Source organism: Ambystoma mexicanum, chromosome 11 (genome assembly GCF_040938575.1).
Source record: "Ambystoma mexicanum isolate Mex_15411 chromosome 11, UKY_AmexF1_1, whole genome shotgun sequence".
NCBI lineage: Eukaryota > Metazoa > Chordata > Amphibia > Caudata > Ambystomatidae > Ambystoma > Ambystoma mexicanum.
Window position 1 is genome coordinate 1085673221 of NC_090934.1, and position 20335 is coordinate 1085693555.

At 43.3% G+C, this 20335-nt stretch overlaps 1 protein-coding gene across 2 annotated transcripts in view; it reads left to right on the forward strand.

The window, feature by feature from the left end:
* OTUD7A (OTU deubiquitinase 7A) overlaps positions 1 to 20335 on the forward strand; it is a 1296873-nt gene that overhangs the window by 484709 nt on the left and 791829 nt on the right. The window lies entirely within an intron of this gene.

A 20335-nucleotide genomic window follows, 5' to 3' on the forward strand; every position in this document is an offset into this window, starting at 1 on the left:
GTCTGCCTGCTATGCAGAGGCGGGGGCGGCAGCATCCCATTCTTACCTGTTCACAGGATCCATATGGTTCTCACGTGAGTGCGATCTAGAAGACAGGGCTGTCCGGTTCTTATGCTGTAATGCGATCTGAAGCCGATGTTTCACGCAGAGCTTTCCTGGGAACTTTGCATTCTACTCTGGGAAGGGCTTTGTGGCTGAAGCATCCTAGGGGGTCATAAAACTTGTATTTCCGACTAATTCCTGGCAGAAACATTTCAAATACATTGTTGGCGGGCAATGGAGAGGCAGTTTGCTGAGCATTTTGGTCTTTATCTTGGGAAAGACTTTGTGGCTGGGCGAACAGGAGCCAGAGGTGGACTCGAAACCAAAAGAGGCCCTGGAAATAATATTGCAAGTGGCTCAGTATTACACATTTTCAACAAGCCCAATCCTTTGCCTATGAGAAAATGTGGAACGAAAATAGGTTACCGTACAAAAGAGGCTCAGGGTTCAGAGGCCTACTGGGAAATCTCCAGAGTTCCCTATAGGCCAGTCCACCCCTGACAGTAGCCTGTGGGCCTCATGAGTTGAGTGAAGCAGTAAAATGTGTCGGTAACGCTATAACTGCTGCATTTAACACTCTGCTCAATCTCAAGTTGGGCAGAAAGTGGGACTATTACTTCCAGCTTTTTGCTTGAGGTAAAAATGTGCCCTTTCCTCCCATTTCCTGCATTATTAGCGCAGCGCTAATAGCGCCAAGAAACCCCCATGCTAATGGGGATTAACCTCCCCACCACAACTCGTGATCCGGCGCAAATTGTGCCAGACCGAGTTGCGGTAACGCTAATAGCGTTGGGCGGTATCCCGATGCCCATCCCCATGGTGAGGCCCTGTAAGACTTGGAGCCCCTCGAACCTGCTGCTAGACAAATTTCAATCTTTCCCTCCAATCACATCATGCCTAGCATGTCACGCCCCCGTTCTCTATAGTAACAGTGCACACGGCATAGATGGCGGCATAGTGATGGGATCACCAGGGAACAGAATGCTTGGAGACCTGATTACTTCTAGAAATATTCTAATCTTTGCCTCTAATATCAGTACACCTACTGTGACACACTCTTTACCCTCTATACCACTTATGTGCATAGGTGGTATAGAGGGTAAAGAGTGTGTCAACTCTTTACCACGACAGGCACATCCCTATAGTGTCATCAGGCCAAAAGACAGTACCTCAACAACCCTAAGTCTCTGAATAAGCCTAAGCTGTTCTTAGTAAGCAAAGGATTCATTGTATTGTTTGTTAACTGAAGGTAGTTTGCATGAGTTGCTTGTTTTTGTTGACTGATGTTGCTGATCTGAATCTCTATTATTAGCTGCTCATTTTATTTTAATGATGTACCTCTTTTGTGACTAGGGTCTATTCGATTCCTGTAGGGACTAAGACATCTTTCCTTTAAAAACTCCCCTCAAACATGGCCGACCATTATTTATTTAAAGGAGTGGCCATATTCACATCCCAAATAAACCAGGTGCAGTCAACTATTAACAAGAATTTATCTGGCCTGGGGATGAGAATCCTTGGAAGATATTGGATCGAGTGGTAGAGGGGAATGGGGTTACTTATAGGTTTCTAACCGTCATGCCGCTCTTACACCTGCTGGTAGTTCAAATAAATCTACCTGATCTGAGGCAGTTCCCTCATCTGTTCTACCCACTTTACCCATATTAACAAATCCACTGGACAACTCTATTATAGTTTCTACTTGGAACCACCACCCTTAGGGACACTCCATGTGTTAAGCCTTGTAATAAGGGCATAACACGTATTGGGCCTCGAAGAGAAGGTTGCCCGCCAGAGTTGAGGGCTGCACAATTCTCCAAAGGGAAACCCTTTGCTGATGTCCTGATTCAAAAACCTACAGCATGAGCTAACTCGTAGGCTGATTGGTTGTGAAGTTGGAAGAGAAGGAACCATACTCTTTTTGAGCCAAACCCGGATGGTCTCCCAATTAGAAGCAATGATCCAGGACCTTATGTAAAGGGTGGGAAAAATCCAGTCGGCCCTGTATATGTAATCTCTTGCATTTTATGGGGCCAGGAAACAAAGAAAAACATTGATGAATCAAATCCACATGTATCAATGCTGGTGCAGCCTAACACTAGCCCTCTGAAAGCACTGGTGTGAGAAGGCACGGGCCCATGGAAGGGCATAGTTGTATCTTTTATTCTTATGCATGTGTGTATTTAATTCCCCAATGTCATCTTGCACCTCTCCCCCCAGGTGCACTTCATTAGTACTAATACCGATCAACCTCCTGCTCTTACAGCCGGCAGTAATTGGAAAACCCAGAGCCCGAAGAACAAATCTGTGCACTGGTCAAATAGGAACACTGCCCCATTTCAGATCATTCGTTCGTTCATTCATTCATTCATTTGTTCATAAGGTCTTCCTTAAGAACAGGAGGGGGACTTGGGTTGAGCAGCAATTCAAAAGGCTTGCACAGGGATTGGGCTCTCTTTCTGCAAACCAGGTCTTGTCAAATATATTTTGTCTACTATACTTTATAAGTCTGTTACCACTGTTTGTTTACCCACAACTAAGGTCAATTTTTGAACCAAGGGGAGGCGTGGATTCGACTGAAGGATAGTTTGAAGGCTAAGAGGCTGCCAAGTGCAACTTGAGAGGCCTGAGAAATTGTCAAAATCCATGAGAAATTGTCAAAATGTCACGACAGACATGAGCCTTTGGATTCTCAAGATTGGGCGGGGGTGGGGGGGTTATGGGGGTTGACTTAATTCCAGTTCTCCATTAGTTACGAATGACATTTCGATGTTGGTTCTGACAATGTGACCATTCCTAATTCAGCCCCTTGTTTTATTATGAATTCCACCCCGAGTCCAGTGGACAAAACTGTCCCTTACATTGAATACATTGCCATGGAATGTCTCAGGCATAGGATGGCGAACCTGTTATCTATTTATGATAACATGATATAATCATGTTACAGGACACGTGGTTTGTTGATCAACCGTCCCCAAAATGCTGTAGACTGTTACCAGCCTACAGCATTAACATCTAAGAAGGGCTCTAACAGAGTAGGACTTTTAAACTGAGTTGTGTTTCCCTTAAATGTAGTGATTAACCTTCTGCTGACTATCTGAGAAACTCTCCTGACTGATTGAGTAACTTTTTCTGATAGCAGTGCGCAGTTCAGTATTAATTATTTAATGTTATTTGGAGTTCCTGAGGCAGGATGGCACTGAATTAAGGTCCACGGCCCAGGAGAAAGCCAGCAAAGATCTTTAACTGCACCAGACGTATGCCAAGGCATCTCCACGGCTTACTGAAGGAATTGCATAACGATCTGACGCTCTAAGATAGATTTGCCCCGGCCGAAGAAATGACATCTTCCTGTGCAGCGCGGCGCGGCGCACCGTTCTCTTGCATCCAAGACCAGAATGTTGCCCCTGAGCTATGCTCATGGCCCTTTACTTCCTGAATACACATTTTTATAAATTCTGTGCGATGGTCAAACACATAAAAACAGTTTTTGCCTGACAGTGCAGTGAAATGTAGCATGTATGCACTTTGCTGGCAGTGCGGGCAGTGATCCAGAGGAAGCAGTGCTACTGGTATAGCCTTCTAAACCAGCGGAGAGAGATGCTTTGACAGTTGTCTCGCTCATAAACACATGAATGATTTTTTGATTTTAGTTTAGTTTAGTTTGTTTATTTGTATAGCGCGGCCAAACCCTAGGGTAACTGGGCGCTTTAATTAGTTAGGGCTGCGCATGCCCACTGAGGCCTAATTAGCCCTTTTTGACAGATAAGTGTTGTTTTGCATGATGTTTCCTTTCCATAACCAAACATTTACTAGTTCACTTAATGTCTTTTGTTTTTTAATGGTTAATGTGCCCTTGCTATGTGGAGTCGTCACTTTCACATTGTAGAGGTGTTATGCTCCATTACTCCAACCTAATTCAATGTTTTATAATTGCTTTTATGAAATACCATTTGTTTATTCTAAAATAAAGTATGACTTGAACTGAGTAAAGGGGGAAGGAGAAGGCTGTTGCAGCTTTCGAATTAACTAACGATGAGGCGAGTAATCAATACTTTGGCTGTGTGATGGGGGCGTTTTGTGGATTATGCTGCAGTTTGTAGTGGGCTGAGTTAGTAGTTGCCTTAATAATGGTAGTGATTTTCCATTGGTTCTTAAAGAGGGCATGCAGGTGGCATTTCAGTGCTGTCAATGTGAAGAAAGAGTAGGTACAAAAAATAGCGATATGCCTTTGGTGAATGCGGTATAGCCGTGGCCATGGGCAGTGACTACTGGCTACTGGCCATGACCACAAGGGACCAGCAATGGGGTTAAAGTGGGCAAAAGGCCTCAGTCACAGATGATCTTTCTTAGGGACCTGGGGTAGTGTACAAATATGTGGAGGCCCGAGACACTCCCTAAGCGGGGGAGAGTGTATTGAGTGTCCTCAAATGGTGTGGGAAGAGTTCTGAGGGCCAATTGGAAAGCAAAGAGAACTGGCTGGGGGCGCTACAGCCTCGGGTCTTTACGTTGAAGCCATGGATAGAAGCTCAGGGGCTACAAGCATAAGGTTAGCGAGCCCCCGAGTCTCGACAGTCCCAACATTATCGCATCCCTGGATCTTCAGCAGACCTAGAAACACCCCTGCGTCCCAGAGACTCCCGTTGTGGTGAGCGTAAACAGGAATGTACCATGATCCATTTTGACACAGGCAGCAAAGAGATTGCAGAAAACAGTGCTGGGTGAGGTGTGGTAGTCATGTGCAGACGGTGCAACCTGGAGATATGGGAGAGGCTGGTTTCAAAATAGTGCTTCTGCTGCGAACAAAAGTAGAGTGAGAGTTGGAAGTTTTTAATGGTAAGTAATTGGCGACCCAGTGAAATATCACTATGTGGTGCGTTGCCTAGCTGGACGCATCAGGCAGGCACGTGGGGCCATGCCCACTCAAAATGCATTGGCCCTCACACACTGTATGAGCCACAACCATATAGGTGTAATTTTAGGGGGAGCATAGGTGTCTATCCCCCCCAACTTTCATGGCTCACCATTTTGCCCCCATTCATTTGGCTGGGGCACCTTTTCTACAGATGTCATGTCTCCCCCAACATTTTCAGTAAAGTTACTCCACTGCACAACCATAACGTCTAGTCTGCTGCTTTCCACCCCCACCTTGCGTATTCTGCATTGTTTTAAGTGTTCCAGTGCCGCAACGTCTTCACGCTCCTCTTATGTGGAGTGTTCATGAAAAAAAACTGCTCTCCCAATTAAGTCAATTGAAAATGTATACCTCTGGCTGCAAGTGTTTTAAAGTGGCCTTTATGTTTTACTCTGAATAGGTTTAATGACCACTCCTTACTGACTCTTCGCCCCATCTCTTGCTCTCTCGTCTTTCCCAAATCGCAAACATTTCTCATTGCAACTATTGAGAACCATGTCTCAGGCTGAGATCTTGGAAGACCCAGGGTTCGACCCCAGATCACGAGTAGGATTTGCCGTCGTGGCACCAGTGTGGGTTGCCCGTGTGCGTACCCCTTTCTCAGCCTTCCATGGATTAGCCCTAGCGGCTGATGGACCAAATCATTGCTTGAGTGTAAAGAAGCCAATACATATGTCCCAAAAAAAGATGTTATGGTAATCATCAGAACTACACATAGAAATCGCAATATTGGGTGTAAAGAAATTATGATGGCATGTTCGAAAACCTAAGTAGTAGTAGTTTCACATTTCCTCAAAGACTTTTGTGTGACAGATGAAGTTAGTATTTTATTTTTTTGTATTCGTATATAGTTCATTACAAACTTTTACCTAGAAAATTACATATCAACAGATTACATATTAATAACAGCTCCTGGAGATGGGCAATGAAATGAGACAGATATACATCAGAACTTTCCATGTTCCGCCTTCCTTTTCCTCTCCTTTTTCCATCTCCTTTAAGATTTCTCTTAAAAAATTTGATAGACCAATAATTTACTTAAAATCGTTTCCAGAATAACATCGCTCCCACCAATCTTCCACATCGATCCATGAAGCGTTTGATAGTAGGTCCCCCAAATGTCTTGATATCTGTCTTTTAAGTGAAACTCATCGGATAAAAAGGCAAAGTCTACAATGAAAGAATAAAAATGCAAATAAAGATTTGAATATTTAAAACATGCCCACGTGTTTCAAAATTCTCCATATCCAGTTACCTGGGTGAATTGACAACTTTTTGTGGTACTTTCAATGTTTTCTGTTTGTTTTCATTATATTGTTTGCTGTAGTTACGCCATTCCATGGGAAAAAAGTTCTAAAATCATCCAACGCTTTGAGACAAACCAAACGTCAGAAAAAGTTGCATTGCAGGGGGTAAGGGTTCAGGATTGGGAGTAAGCATCTTTTACGCAGTGGAAGTTCAGCTCCTTACTTGCCCCTACTGCAATGAAAACGAGAATAGGACAAGCCAACAGTCTTGGCTTTGATAAAAGGAACTTCTTTGGTGCTGTGCGGCACCTTCCAGATCTTAGACAGACGCCCAGTGAGTCTGCCATCATGGCTGCAGGACTGCAACCGTGTCCATGCACTCTCTCGACCCTCCCTGGCTCCCCGACAGAAGTGTCTTTCAACCTGAACTGCCTGTCGCATGCCACAACCAAAATATGAACATTAGTTCTTTTGCTACCTCTGCTTATAATGTTTGAGCTGAAGTGCCGCATGTGAACCAAAACTAAAAGTGCTGCTGAAACACCTCCCGAAAGGTAAAACTGCTCCGTAGGTGGCACAAAATAGGTAGGTTTTTCCAAAAGCCAATAATGGTCCACAAGCTGCACCTGAGCCCAGAACACTCACAACCCCGTCTGCTTCTATAGTGCCATTTCTCTCTCTACACATCTACACATATTTTTCCAGCCAACTATGAGACAAAAGTAGAAATGCTGGTGATGGACAAAATAAAAATACAAACATAGCCTGCAATGCTTCGTTTTATGTGTGAATACTAGAAGTTACTTTTTTAGAAAGCAAAGGAGGAGGGCCTACGGTTGAACCAGCAGGGGTGACGGAACAGACCCTCAATACATATGCTCAGAGCAAGAGTAAAGAACTAGAAAAGACAAAAGTGTCAATGAACTAGAATGTCCTAAAAATGGAACACACATCTTACTATATAATAAAAGGCCAGATGTATGTTTGTCTGATGCAGTCATGCGCAGAAGAGAATGTCCACTCCACCTGATGCCACCGCTAGAGGAAGCTGTTCCCTAAGGATTCATAGTGGTCCTACTGAGTCAATTCTTTGTTCTCTTAACATAAAGTACAGCAAACTCTACCACATAATAAATATTATGACGAAGCCCGTGTAGGGTGAAATGCATTGTCCTTGTTGTTTTGTCGCTGCCCTCCATGTCTGTATGATTTCTAAATAAAGGACTCTTTTGTTGCACAACAACCATGCCTATTATATGGATACAATTTTATTTTTTATAATTCTGCCTGAGTGCTGCTACGCCTAGGACTGTGCACAGTCCATCCTTTTCCCCATATATATGTATATATATATCTCAGAGCCTGTGGTAGCGGCCCTGTAATAATGGTTAAGTTGTTCAACCTGTAGGAAGAGCACTTTTTGGGCATTTCTAACTTCGCCCCCCTGGACGGATGCTCACAAAATGTTGCCATTTTATGTAACTCCGTCCACTAGTTTTTTTTAAAACAATCAAAGTAGTTCTAACAAAATTTGTGATATCTGGGTTCGGTCTGCGGACATACTTCCCTGTTCGATCCACGGACGGGCCTCCGATTGGTCCAGAGGGCGGTGTGTGGTCCACGTAAATCAGACGTGTCCACTGATTGGATTGTGAAAAGCATGAAGTGCATCAGATTTGGGGGATTTGGCATGTTGGATTCACGGACAGTGCAGTATAAACATATTAAAAAATACAACATTGCACTTGTCCAACTAATGAAACAATCTCTGGAGAAGTGGGGGGCGATGATGATGGGATGGGAAATGGCCTTAAAAAGACCAACAAACTGGTGTTTTTTTTCAACTCCGGTGTCCGCGAACAGTCTGCATGTCTGGGGCAATCCTGTGATGTTCGTGAACATTTAAAATATTCTGGGACATCTATGCCTATTTCTCCATTACCGGATTGCTGAAAAGCAGTTTTTGGATGGCATGTAACTTTGGCGCCACTCAATGAAACTCCAAGACATTCTGGAATTTCATGCTAGACCTGACTCTGAATAGTTCCATGGTGCTGTTTTGTCAAGAGGGAACAAAATTAGAAGGGGGTCCCAAAATATTATAATATTATAAATGTGGTGCCATTTGACGAATCTGCACAAAAGTATGCAAAACGATTTTAGACTTAGATATGGACGTTTTTGCAAAGTTTGGTGGGATTTTGTCAAGAGGGGACTAAATTTCGAGGGAGGTCTCAACATTTTTAGATGGCTTATGACTTTGTTGCCATTTGACAAATGTCGACAAATGTTTTCAGAAAGATTATGGATCCAACCTTGGATGTTTATGCAAAGTCTGAAGGGATTTTGTTGAGTGGTTAAGTTATATGACAATTTTATGTATGCACATTTTGACACTTTTCAAAAAATGAAACATGGGCGGATTTGCAGCAAATTCGTGCAAGGAGCAATGGCAAGGAACTCAAATGGCAAGGACCTCAAAGCATGGTTTTGCAAATGTGTCTGTGTTTTATTTTTTGAAAAATGTAGGTACAAAAAATAGTGATATGCCTTTCGTGACTGAGGTATAGCCTGTGGCCATGGGCAGTCGCAAGATTGTTCGGGTCATGGCCAAACGCCATGACCCAGACAATCTGGCTACTTGCCATGACCACGAGGCACCAGCAATGGGGTAAAAGTGGGCCTGACCACGTGGAATGGCTGTGTGGTAAATTATTTCGAAATTGGGATAGGTTTTAATGTGGAAAAATAATGTGCTTGTGGGTACATGTTGAAGTGCTGGATGGGATTGCAGCAAATATGCACGAGGAGGGTCAGCAAGAACTTCAAAGCATGGTTTTGCAAATATGTTCTTGGTTTTATTTTTTTTAATGTGTGAAAATATAAGTACACCACACAGTGATATACTAATATACGAATGAGAACCTAGACCTACTAGTCATTACCGAAACTTGGCTCCATGAGGCGGCTGGCCCAGCCATCATGCTAGCAATACCGGACGGCTACCAACTCCTAAGAGTTGACAGACCTCACACCAAAGGAGGTGGCCTAGCCATTATCCACAAATCCTCTCTACCCATCAAATTAGCCACTAACGTACTAATTCAATCATGCGAACTCCTTACCGCTAAACTTCACCTCTCATGCAACCGTACCCTCACCATGCACGTCATCTACAGACCTCCAGGACCACTAGGATCCTTTGAAGATGACCTAACCAGTATCCTAACCAATAACACTAAAGACCATGCTCAAATCCTTCTACTGGGAGACTTTAACTTGGGCTTCAATGACTGCTCCCCCACTCACGTCAAAGGTAGGACATTAGACTGGATTGCTGATCGGAACTGCAACATCAGCATCACCAACATCCTGCCACAATCTTGGACCGACCACTACTTAATTGCATTCAACGCCTCTCTTGACCTCATCCGACCCAAACCTATACTCAAGGCCCCGCCTCTCCCTACCAGAAGTAAAAAAGATATCACAGCAGAAAGACTCCTACCTCACCTTCTCCCCACACTCAACAATCTAGACACTACTACAGACCCTACTCTGCTTGCGGAAGTATACAACAACACGATGACTAAGGCACTAGATTTGATTGCTCCCACCAAAACTCGCAAAAGCAAACAACTCTGTCACCTGAACAACTGGTTCACACCACAGCTGAAAGACCTCAGAATCCAAAAAAGAAAGCTACAATCAATTTGGCAACACTCACCCACGGTGGAGAACAAAATCAAATTAGCCACATTTGCCAAACAGTACAAAAAGGAAATTATAACCACCAAAAGGAACACCTTTAACAACAGAATATTTAAAGCTAAATCAGACACCAAGGAACTATTCTCTATCCTCCGGGAAATGGAATCACCCATACCCCCGACTGATAACTTCCCAAAAAACAAACTCTGGTGCACTAACATACAAAATGCCCTCGCGGGCAAAATTAGCCTGCTCCAAACAAAAATCGCAAATAAAAAAGCCGCCCTGCTCCTGCAAACCGAACCCATACCTCACTCAGAACCTCCCTTAAACCAGCCTAACACTCCTCACCCATTCAGCTTCAGACAAGTAACCATACTAGAGACAGAAAAAATCATACTATCTCTAAAACCATCCAATTGCAAAGGAGACAACTGCCCTCCCCAAATCATAAAAGATGCAGCTAGAGACCTAGCCCCCTTCATCTCTAAACTCATCAATGCATCCTTGAAGTCAAACCTAGTGCCCAATAACCTAAAACACTCCTGGGTGCTCCCCCTCCTAAAAAAACAAACACTTGACCCTGCTATACTGACAGACTACAGACCCATCACCACCGTCCCATTCTTGCTTAAAATCATTGACAGAGCAGCGTATCTGCAAATACAGGATTACTTAGAAACTAACAATCTACTAGGCTCTCGGCAATCAGGCTTCCGTCCCCTTCATGGAACTGAGACAGCCCTGATTGACCTCAAGACCCAAATTGACGAGCTGAAGGACAATGGCAAATCAGCCATGCTACTCCTCCTTGACCTTTCTGCGGCTTTCGACTTGGTAGATCATGCAGTTCTATGCAATCACCTTAGTTCTGCCGTTCATTTTTCAAGTGATGCCATAGCCTGGATACATTCCTTCCTGGCAAACCGGACAATGAGAGTATTTTCCCCCCTAGCAGCTGCTGATCCCATACAAGTTTCATGCGGTGTCCCCCAAGGATCATGTGTATCTCCAACGTTGTATAACATCTTCACTAAGCCCCTGTTCGACAAGCTGGATAGACTGGGTGTCATCTACACTAATTACGCTGATGACACGCAGATCCTTATTCCCCTCTCAGGCAACTTCTTGGCGGACACAGCCTTAGTGAACAAGATATATCTCCTCATTCAGGCATGGATGGCATCTCACGGCCTCTGCCTGAACGACGACAAAACTGAGCTACTGATCCTCGGCTCAGAGCTGGCCATCAAAAAACTGGACCCTAATTATGCCTCATTTAACATAGACAATAATATCATTAAAGTGATGCCTGCAGTTAAGACTCTCGGGTTCCATCTTGACTCAGCGCTCAACTTCAAGAAACAAACTAACTCACTAGCATCCTCCACTGCATACACCTGTAAACTGATCCGAGCATGCAGACCTTTCCTAACGGAAGCTAGTTGCATTACCCTAGCGAACGCACTCATCATATCCAAGCTGGATTACTGCAATGCCTTATACGCTGGCTCCAACAAATACATCCATGACAAGCTCCAAACGCTCCAAAACAACGCTATCAGAGCAGCTTTAAACATTCCTAACAGAGTTCATATCTCCACCGCTAGGAAGAACATTCACTGGCTAAAAATCAAAGACAGGATTGCGCTCAAGACCTTATCCCTTACCTCCAAATGCCTCAACCACATAGCGCCCCCCTACCTGGTAAACAGAATCAACAAGAGAATCTCAAACCGACCCACCAGAACGACGAATGCCTACACACTAGTGGTGCCCAGATACAAAAAGAGCACAGCGGGCGGCTCTAGCTTCCCGGTCATAGCTGCTCAAACCTGGAACAAACTCCCCCTTGACCTCAGAATAGACCAACCATACACCAGCTTCAGGCGTAAAGCCCTCTCCTGGATTCGCTCCCTCGACACTTAGCCCGTCCGTCCACCTCACCGCCACTTTTCCCGGATGTGCATAACTAGATTACAGGTCGCTAGACTACCTGCTCTATCTACAGTTCTGTATTTTGTACTGCCTGTATATGCTTTCCTCTCATCTGTATAACCTTTTCTTGTATTGCAACTAAGTTCTCAAGTATCCCTGTACTGCCTGCGCCCAGTTACCCTCGCGGGTTTGGCTTCTGCGCTATACCAAATAAACAAACAACAACAACAACAACAACAACTATTGGTGTCTGATTGGTGTCTGAGCAATGGGCCTGGCCATCAGCAAGGAGAAATGTGCAATGTAATTTTCTAATTAGCTCATGCGGCTTGGCTGAAGCGGTAGCCTTGAATTGGAAAAATGATTACAACAAACTTGTGCGACGAGCATTAGCAAGGACCTGAAAGCATATTTTTAGAAATATGTCTTGTGTTTTATTTTTCCAAAGTGTAAGATTGTAAGTAGAAAAACTAGTGATATAGATTTGGTGTCTGGGTAGTGGGCCTGGCCTTCGGCAAATGCAAATGTGTACTCTGATTTGCTTATTGGGGAATGTGGTATGGCTGAAGCCCAGGTCCCATAGATTTGGAGACTGTCCATGGCTGCAAGTCATGAGCACTGGCCATTAGTAACATTATTAGGGTATAGTGGACACTGAGCTAGGATGCAGGATACGTGCAGTGAATAATAAGGGTGGTTTGGTTGAGCCTCATGCTGTTGGATTTTCAACGTTGATTTGTATCCCCAACATGCACTGATGATAACGACAGACATAAGTATATGTTGCAAAAAATATGTTTCTTAAAGGAGGTTTATAGTTCTTTCTTATATGTGAAACAAGGAATTATTAATAACTCATATATAGTGTTGTAACACCTTGAACATTTTTCACTTATTCACCTATTAAATGAGTGGAAAAAATGTTGTTAAAGGGATATTACGGTTAAGATGAATCCCCCCCCTTGGGACTCCTCTGCTCCAGTAGTTAGCCAGTGGCGTCCCACCTTGACATTCCTTGGCATTTCCATCCTGGGTTCTCACGAGCACTCGTCCATTCCTATTGCCCCTTCTATTCATGCACTTCTCTCACTCCAGTATGCATATGTGTATTTATAGGAGCGCTGTGTACAATTGTTTTGTATAAGTAAGGGAAATGCAAAAGATTTGTAGATGATTGTTAAGTGGCGGTTGTTGTGTGGAAGCTTAATGTGGTCATAGGGTTACATGTAGAGTTTTTGGAAGTGACTGGTGGATGGATGTGCGACTGTTTGAAACCAAGCATTGAGGGTGTGTTACAAATATAAAATTAAAAAGCTGCCCTGTGTGATGGTGTGCACGTGCCATCTGGTGTTCCATGGAAAGGGAAATGTGGAGACCGCGGATAGTTATAAAGGCCCATCAATTATGTTCCTTATTGTATGCTAGAGAAAAATATTTGAGACATAAAATAGTTTCTGTCCCTTTATATTTTTCTCTAGTATAAAATTGTCCATTATTCCCATTAGCATAACACAAAATGCTAATGGAAATGTTGGAGAATCTTATTGAGTCTAACTACTTTACCAAGAAATGTAAAGTAGATGGAGTCTATTAGATTCTTTTTTTTAGTTCTATTTTTTAATTGTAAAATGTGGTTCCTAATGGAAACTTTTTTTTGCAGTTTTATTTTGCAGGAGAGGTCAGAAAGTAAGGTGGGGAAGGAAATGAGAGAAGAGGCACCAACCATAAATACGGAGGGTCAGGTGGAAAGGGAAATATGTTGCGTGTGTGTTACATCTATGGTAGGGGCAATGTTTCTCATGCTCCTTGAGTACGGATTCAAAAGCACTTCAAAATTGCTTCCCCCTGCAGAGTGGTGTGTTCCAGTATATAGAGAGTACTGTTGTCTTTGAAAGATATGGATCAAAAGCCTCTTTTATTGCTTGCAAGGTAGCTGGTGGGATTTTGTGTCCTACAGAAGTAGGCTGTGTGGTTAAAGTATTGGTTGAGGTAGGTGAGGTGTAGGAAGACAGCCTACCACTTGCTAAGAAAGGAACAACCTTTCTGAGAGCATTGCAGTGTTTGGATTTGGTGTGGCGGTGCATAGAGGTGGTCCCGTAGGAGTACTGTCCAGGTAGTCCGCGACTGAGAACAATGTTGCATTCAGTGCATTTCACTTTGGTAGCTTTAACCTTTGGTACATTCCCAGCAGCGGTAAAGGACTGCCACACCCATGATTCTCTCTGGGTGCTAGAGGTATGCACTTCCTCTACCTCAACTTCTTGGTCCTCTTCATTGTCTTTTAAAGTGCTGCACTTTCCTTGTTGTGTAGGTCCTCCAGCTGGTGGTGGTAGTGGCTCTTGGGGAGGAGGAATGGTAATAGCTGATGCCATTTTTAAGATAAATAGCAGTGTTGCTAATATTCTTACAAGTATGTGCTGTGTGCTAGATTGTTAATGGATAATGAGCAAGGATAGGTGTACGAGCTGCGCAAGGGTACATTTTGAGCTGTAAAGTTCCTTAATCAGCAGAAAATGCAGTACCGAACTGTTCGCGTAGCACGGACCCATTCATGAGTGCGGACGCATTCACGGACGCGTCATCATGCTATGTGCGACCGTTTGGTTATGTGACACTGTCTGGAAAGTTTGCAATGATGTCAGACATTTGCAAACGTCGATGAACACAAAAAGAGTGGAAAAAGTGTATAGAAGTGTTTAAAATGATGCTAGAAGGTGGGGAATGGCAGAGTCTTAAGATGAGACTTTGTAAATTGGACACAGATGTTGCTGTATTGGGCTAAGTATGATAATAGTAAGTTGTAGGAAATTAATGGTGCACTAATAAAAAACCTATGAAATTCAATGAAAAAACTTTGTTAAAGGGACATTATGGTTACAAGTAAAACTAAAAAACTCACAAACTCACTAGTTATGGTAAGCTAAGCAACCATAACTCACACCACCACAATGCACTGCTAAGAGTAACACCCAGGATATGAAAGATGACATTACAAATGTCATTGATGACATCACTGATGGCATCACATATCTGGATCACTTGTTTTTGTTTACTGACATGATTAGGCTAGTTTTTTGTTTTAACTGACAATGAGAATTTCCAAATTTTATGTGATCAAATGAAAGGGACAACGCGCCTCAGGTTTTCAACCCTTTCAAATGAAAGGGCCTTCAGCCTCAGGTGGGCCCAACGCATCTGCTCCCATGTTGCCAGTCATCAGTCTCATAAGAAGGCAATAGATTTGTTTCTATATTATTTTCATTCTCGGTCTTTAAATATGCGCTTTGCAGCAGTCGCCTTACAGGCTTCTGCTGATGGCCTGAAGGGCTCGAACAAATGAAGCGTGTAAGGCAATTGCTGCAAAGCGCCCATTTAAAGGAAAGAAATAAACCTGGATGTCCGGACATTATTTTAGCTGCTGATTATCACAAGACGGCCAGCCAGCAGGGAGCTGTGTGGAGTTAAAAGACAGCCCCCGACAAACAGAGATGGAACGCCATGCTAGTCTCCATTGTGAGAGTGAAGCTGGCTCAGTGTGGAGTTCCATTGAAATAGAAAAGCCAGTACAAAACAATGATTTTCAAATAAGGCCCATTGAATGAGGGAGAATGGGCCTCCCTCCATTCTGTTAGAATGTACAGGTACTCAGCGGAAGAAAGACATGGGGCACTGCAGATGCTGACTTTGTGTAAATGCCCACTTTGACAGATTAAAAACTGTAACAGTGCACATGAAAATAATAAATACACTTGAAACACTGTGCATCTGGAAGCTAAACAGGAGGAATGATGCCTTACATTGGGAAAGTCACATGACAGGTTGCGTTTTCAGGAATAAAGAGACTCCATTTCAGCACATAAAAATTGCAACATTTATAAGGAAAGGCTTATTTCACTTGACACTGGTTTCTTATGTAACTATGGCATATTTGTGAAGGATATCAAAAGTGAACCTATTTCTGTTTATACAGTATATAAAGAAAGATTACATTGTGAACAACAGGCCCTGGTGCAGTATTGAAAGTTATATGTATGCGGTGGGTAAATGCAATATGCTAGCCTTTCAGAATTGTGAACTGTAACTTGTTTTTCGCTCTGTGCTGAAACTTTGACCCCAAGACCTTTGGGGCTGGGCCCACCAAGGAGACATGTCTGGTTGTCAATTTAAATGCTAAGATATACAAAAGAAATCGATTGAAAGTATGTGATTTACAGATAACATAACAGACAGAAATGTCAGGTTTCACATAAAATGTGCATTAGCTCTGAACAAATACCCCTTTGAAGCTCAGCAGAAGAGGGTAGAATAAACATTGTGTGAGCAAGGGGCTGATCACGTGCTTCAGGAGAAATGGAAACTTGAAGGAGAACTGAAACTACCGCTCATAGCATGCAGTGCCATTGATTAAACATTTACCACATTTTCCTAAATAAAAAGAGCAGCGTGTGTCCTATCGAGCCCACCATGGGTTCATTTTAAAGGGGATAAAAAACCAGTTGGGACCATGTAACAATATCATTGTTGCGATGTACATAACTCGAGTTATGTTCAAAAGTATGATTCTGGCATTTTCATAAATCTGAGGAATTGGAAATATTGATAGGCTAATAAACGGTGAAATTAATGTTGGAAGTATTTCGTGTCAGAGTTGTAACTATTTCGGTGCAACAGCAAACTGTGAAAAATGGTAGATCTGCCCAGAAAGGGCGTGCTGAAAGAACATTAGTATTTTCCGACACACCATAAAATATGTATATTCATGTGGTTATCTGAAAGATTAAGGTAGTTGCCACATTGTGAGATTTTTAAGAATACAAAATGTAAAACCCACAAGTCACTCTGGGATGACAAATCTTTCTCCTCCCTCAGCCTACATCATACATATCTCCTAACTTTTGGTCCTATCAGCAGCCAGTGGGCGTCTTGGTGGGAGGTGAAGGGAGAGTGCTAGCTAATCCTTACCATGGGAATTATGACAATGTTGGAGTGTCATCAGCCCTATAAGAGCATATGTTTGCATCAGAAGAGGGCCTTTTCACTTTATTGCAGGAGATAGCCTGCTGAAGGACTCTTGCAGGGAACAAATAGCTGAGAGGCCTCGATCCTTGCATTGGAGACAGTGACAGGGACATCTAGAAGGTAGCTGGGACCTCATCAGAGGAGCAGAAGGAGTCTGGGTTTAGGAGAAAATCCTTGACTGAAATCCCTTAACCAGATCTGCACTGTCCTCAGAGGAGCCCTGCTGTTTTCCCTCCCCAAAGCCTCCCATGTAAGTACACCAATGCAAAATACATCAATTGTGTGGGGAGCTACCTGACTTATCCCTTTCCATTAGTGGGTCGGGGGGTGTGAAACTGGATAGGCTCGTGGCACAATGTATTAAATGCAATTCAAATTAATTCCACTATAGAAAATCACCCTATCCATTTAAATTGCATTGTGTTGGGAACAGGCCACCTTAATCCTTTTAATTAAATTTGGGGAGGGGGAAGCTGTGTAGATTCTTAGCACATAGAATTGAAGTTAAATCAATTAATTCTCATATAGAAAATCACGGGATGAGTGCTGTTAGAATTTGAAACTAACAAAGTTCATGCCCAGTGTGTTAGAGCCGGTATAGACCATAAAGACCTGGGTGGCTGTCCTTCTGAAACCCCGGACTCCTGTCCCGAAGGGGGGTGTCCATAAACCCAAAATAATTAATCCTAAATGCCATCTTTCAAGAGAATGTAGAGGGTACAAAACAAAATGTTCTATTTTATTCCCTTGTATCCCAAACCAGAATTACTAAGCATTGCTTCTCATTTGAATGTGTGTTGAAACATTATTTCCCTTTGAGTTCCTTTTCCCAACCTTGTCTTTTAAATAAAAGTAGAAAAACGTTTGCCCAGTGGAGTTCCTTTCCCCAACTGTGCCTTTCAAATAAAAGCCTAAAAACGAAATGTACTATTGATTCCCTTGCCTCCCAAACCAGAATCCCAAAGCACTGCCTATCCTTTGAATGTGTGTTGCAGAATTATTTTTCCATTGTATTGTGAATGTTTACTTTTGGTTGCATTTAAATTAAAGTTGTTGTAAGTTGTGACTGCATGTCTCAAAATGTTACCTGTCTTGGTTTAATAACATAGTATTGGCAAGTTGTGATATTGGGTGTTGTCACAACATTGGTGGCTGATATTGGCTGCTAGTCTTCTTTTTCAAACCACAAGTAAATAAATATATATTCTTACTATACACCATCCTGGTTCCTAGTCCCATTGGTGACGCAGTGTATTTGTTGGGGTGGGTGCAGGACAGGTTTGAGGCCTCACCAAAGAGAATTTGAAATAGTGCAATGGGTGTGCGCCACCTGGCTTGCAGGGGGGAGGAATTCCCTGAGTTGGGTGTGACCGCCAATAAACTGTGACAGCTGAAACACTAAATGCCCACTGAAAAGCTATACATTCTTCTTTGTCAACAAGGGGCTGATGTCTAGGAACCAGTGTTAGACAATGAGGTCATAATCAGTGGGCATTTAGTGTTTAGGCTCCCTGCTGTTTGGTCGTCTCGTGATAATCGGCGGGTATTAACCCTGGATTTGTCTCTATTAAAACGGATGCACCCCACCAGTGCCCCAGGCTGTTTCTGCTCTACGCAACGGGGGAGGGGGGTGCCATCATATTAAAATGGGCCCCCGCACTTCTTTAGCTAAGCCTGCTTCGAAGGCATGCATTATAAACAAACAGCTCACAAACAATATACAAATCAAAAACAAAAAGGTTTGTAGTATAGTTAAGCTAGTTAAATTGCTATACTGCTGTGGGTCATATATTTGCATGCTTTCAAGTCAAGTCGCCCTTTCTTCCGGATTAAAACAGTGTCTATTTTTCATGGAAAAATATTTCCACCTACAACAGTTGTACGTGAAGAAACGTAACGAAACTCATTACACAATCATTAACAGTCACAGCAGGAAACTGCACCTATGCAAAAGCAGAGAAATCCTGGGGACAGTGTGTTAAAGGTCATGCATGTTTTTAGTCACAAAAACAATTAAAAGTGATTCAAGTACAGAAGCCAAATGCATTCTGAATAAAAGATGCATAGTCAATGTTCAACAGATGCATATTAGGTTAATAATATGAATGTTTGCTCGTGAAAGTCGAGATCGTGAATGTCGACACTGATTTCAACACTGATGCAAAAACATTGAACTCGAGAAAAAGTTTGGAGTGCGGGTAGTAACACAGCCAAAATACAGGGGACGCTCAACGAAGCCGGGATGACACCTGTAGTTAGTTATACACCTAAGACTGCGTGTGCTTACTGATTGCTGCAAGAACTCAAGCCACATATAGGAATTCCCAGTAATAAAACCATCACAGAGGGAGATAGAGGTGACAAAGGACACCTGCACCGCCAATGGGCCTGGGCTCATCACTGCTGTTCCGGTAACCCCTCACCCAGAGCAGTGCATCTTTAGACACGTCCTTCCGATGCAACAGCCCACCCTTCCTGCCATGGGGTGGTGATTCTTACGTGCTCATTTGCAGTGCCGGAAGCCGGGTCCCCTGATTCGTATACCAAGGGGACATACCTGCCTGTGTACTGCCCGTCAACCCCTAACCCCACTTTCCAATAGAAAACATTGTCCCTTACCGTTAACAGTCAGGGCCATCAGCAGGAAGTGCAGTATTACAAATTGGAAGCAGAGGAGGCAAGGTGCTGATTTACGCCACTTCATAGCAGGAGTACAGAGTAATAGTTACTACAATAGCATACCAGCTGCCATGTAACCCCACTGTGCATTCCACTCTGGTGTGGTGTGGTGGGGTGGGAGAACGACCGAAGGGCCAGAGTGCCACCTGCAGGCAGTTTAAAAAAAATTATGATTATATTTATTTGCCCAGGGGTCGCAGCTGAAACAGCAGGGGTCGCAGTTTCGACCCCTAGTCACCCCCAAATGCTGTCTCTGCTTCTCTTGCCCATTGTGCCACCTGTTCCCTATTGTCTCACTTCCTCGCCGACTCTCTCTTAAACATAAACTATTTCCATGTCTCTCACTCTCCCCTGCCCTCGCTTCCTCTTCCTTTCCCCTCCTTTCTATGCTTTGCTCTTACAAAGCCTCTATTTCTCCATCACTTCATCTGTCCCTCGCCTCAAACTCTCATGTTCTCCTCCTGTGTCTCTTTGTTTCCCTCTATATCTGTGTCCCAATGCACCGCTCTCTCGTTCTCTCCCTCTCTCCATTTGTCTAACTGTCTGGCTCTCTATCGCTCACTCTGTCCGTATTTGCATCCCTCTTTATTTCTGCCCCTCTCTCTTTGATTTCTGTTATCTCTCTAAATATTTGTTTTGACTCTCCGTCTCTGTGTATTTTCTTCCGTTTTACCCTTCTCTTCCCAGTCACTTCCACCACCTCCTTCTCTCTCTGCCTCTCTTCCTCCAATCAAGTTCTTGCTGCGCAAGTCCCCCTTGTTTTCCGAGGTGGAGGTAGAAGAAA